At 39.4% G+C, this 2,306-nt stretch overlaps 1 long non-coding RNA gene across 1 annotated transcript; it reads right to left on the minus strand.

Annotated features, from left to right (window-relative positions):
• Positions 1-336: 336 nt before the first annotated feature.
• LOC115949391 lies at positions 337-2,283 on the minus strand. The gene is made up of 3 exons (XR_004082872.1): positions 2,224-2,283; positions 1,287-1,392; positions 337-548 (listed from the first exon to the last, which is right to left on the minus strand). It is a non-coding gene; the product is annotated as an uncharacterized LOC115949391 (long non-coding RNA).
• Positions 2,284-2,306: the final 23 nt, after the last annotated feature.

The raw sequence follows: 2,306 nt of genomic DNA on the forward strand, positions 1-2,306 counted from the left end.
GGACATTAAAGATCATCAAGTTCCAACCCTTGTGCCATGGGCAGGGACATCTTAACAGTGCTAGACATTTCACAGACCTTGTGTTTTGACATCTTAGTTGCTTCCTCTTAGAAAGTTACTTGAAAGATAACTTCTGTATGAGAGAATCACAACCTTAAGTAGTCTTTATGAGAAAGTAATCTCTGTTAACCAGCTGAGAGTGATAAAATCAGTTACTTTGCCCATACTGGAGCTTATATTCATATATCTGCAGATTTCTGACATTGGATCACTACACTTAATTCACCCATTTGAATTTGTTATACTTTGTGCAGTTAAAGATTGGCAGAGTGCATAGCTTCAAGTAAAGAGTGCCACTTCAAAACTGCTGATGTAAAGGTCACATGGGAGAAAATATTTTCTTTTTATTTTAAATGCCATTAATGTGATTTGTAAAATACAACCTCCATGTAAAGCTTACCTGCTGCACAACTGAAAAATTGTTTCTGGCCTGCCTTCTAGTTCTGACTTGGTGTGAATCAGTTCCCAGATACAGCTGTTCTCTGTTCCTGTGCATGGAAGGAAACATTATTTTTGCATACACTCCACAAAACCTTTGGCATTAGAAAGACCAGGGTAGAGCTCCTCTACTCTCCAGAAGGCAGTGTTAATTCAGCCACATGTGGAGCTACAGAAGATCTCACCCAAGGTGGAACCCAAGAGAAAGTCCCCTGAGCTCTCTTGCTGCGGCAGCCTAGCAACTGCCTTTGATAACTTCTCTCTTGGAGAGTTGCTTTCCCCCATATTTGCTGCTTCTCTATGATTTCCAGCCTTAACAGGCCTTCACCCAGGTGTGCTCTAAAGACCTTGAGACACTTTGCAGAACATACTGAAGTGGATAGGACTATAAAGATCAGCTTGAAAATAAACCCATGGCCCTTTACTACCACAAATTTCAGTCACCTTTCTGCTGTTTTAAAAAACATGAGGATCAGCACACACACAGCACCAGTGTGTCATCAGGATGTCAACTACAGTAAACCACCTGCCTTCTATTGGGAATTTCCACTCTGTCATTCCTTCACATCATGTTACATCTCCCTTAATGCACAGAAGTTAGCATACCAAATGAAGAAAGTCTGTAAATGCATCAAGCCTATACCCCGAGTGCAGAGACAACAGTGGGTAGATAATACTTTCTCTACACCTGCTTGCTTCCAGAGGCTCAGAAAGACATCTGTAAGAAGCAGTATTACAAAATTCCAGAAAAGCATTCAGTCCTAAAGTATTTACTGCAAGAGAGTTACCTGCTGTGTTCCCCAGTCGAACTTGAAGAGCAGATAAAGGAATCAGCCAACGAAATTTAAATGGATCCAAGTCACCATAATTATGTGCAGCACGAACATTAGTAGGCTGTAAAAAGAAAACAAAGGATATTTCTAAGTAGAAGTAGTGGTGGTGTTTTGTACTACTCTTAAAAGATCTGCCTTTGAAGAAAAACTAAATTGATTAAACTTTCTTTCACTACCTTAAAATGAACTTGTAAATGTAGTTGAAATGGTGATAGACACAACCTTTGGAATTCATAATTGCTTCAACTTTCAAAAGCCATTTGATTTTAACTGATAAAAATAAAACTTTGCGTGTAAGTACTACCAGGAAGAAGTTTCCTGTGAAAGAACATACAGACTGTCGATTAGCAGAATACATTAATCATGTAGCTACTGCTGCTACTTTTAGAGCTCCTCCATCTGTTAGAATGAGCATGGTGCAGTATATCACCACTGGTACTTGGAACATACAATTTGCTACCTGGCTTCCACATTTCAGGTCTGTAAGTGGGTGCAGAGAAGGTTATGTCTATAATGCCCCTTTTCCTTTCCTTCCAGGGTAATCAAGGGTCCCTAAAACAAAGGTCTTTCACCTGCACCCTGTGGTAAGGTAAGCCATCATAAATGCTATCTGGAAGAACTAGTGATTTCTGCATAGCAACGTTTCATCTTCCACTTGGTAAAATTAACGTGGAGTTCACACAGAAGATGATGCTGGTGCTTACTAAATAACAAAAAATATTTATTGCTACACAGATACTGAGCATTTATTTTAGCAGGATAGTCAGAACTCCACCCTAGCAAATGAAAGTGGTGTTTCGCCTCAGTCACTCCCCCTCTAACACTGTTATGGTCAATCTCACATTGCAGTAATATCCTGAACATCCACCATCTCCACTGATACCAGACTTACCATTTTCTTTTTCAGTTTGTAGTTCTCCTTATACACCAGTATTACAGCCCTCTTAAAAACTGAAAAGAGAAAGAAAAAAAAAA

The sequence above is a fragment of the Geospiza fortis genome, unplaced genomic scaffold (genome assembly GCF_000277835.1).
Source record: "Geospiza fortis unplaced genomic scaffold, GeoFor_1.0 C13730006, whole genome shotgun sequence".
Classification (NCBI taxonomy): Eukaryota; Metazoa; Chordata; class Aves; order Passeriformes; family Thraupidae; genus Geospiza; species Geospiza fortis.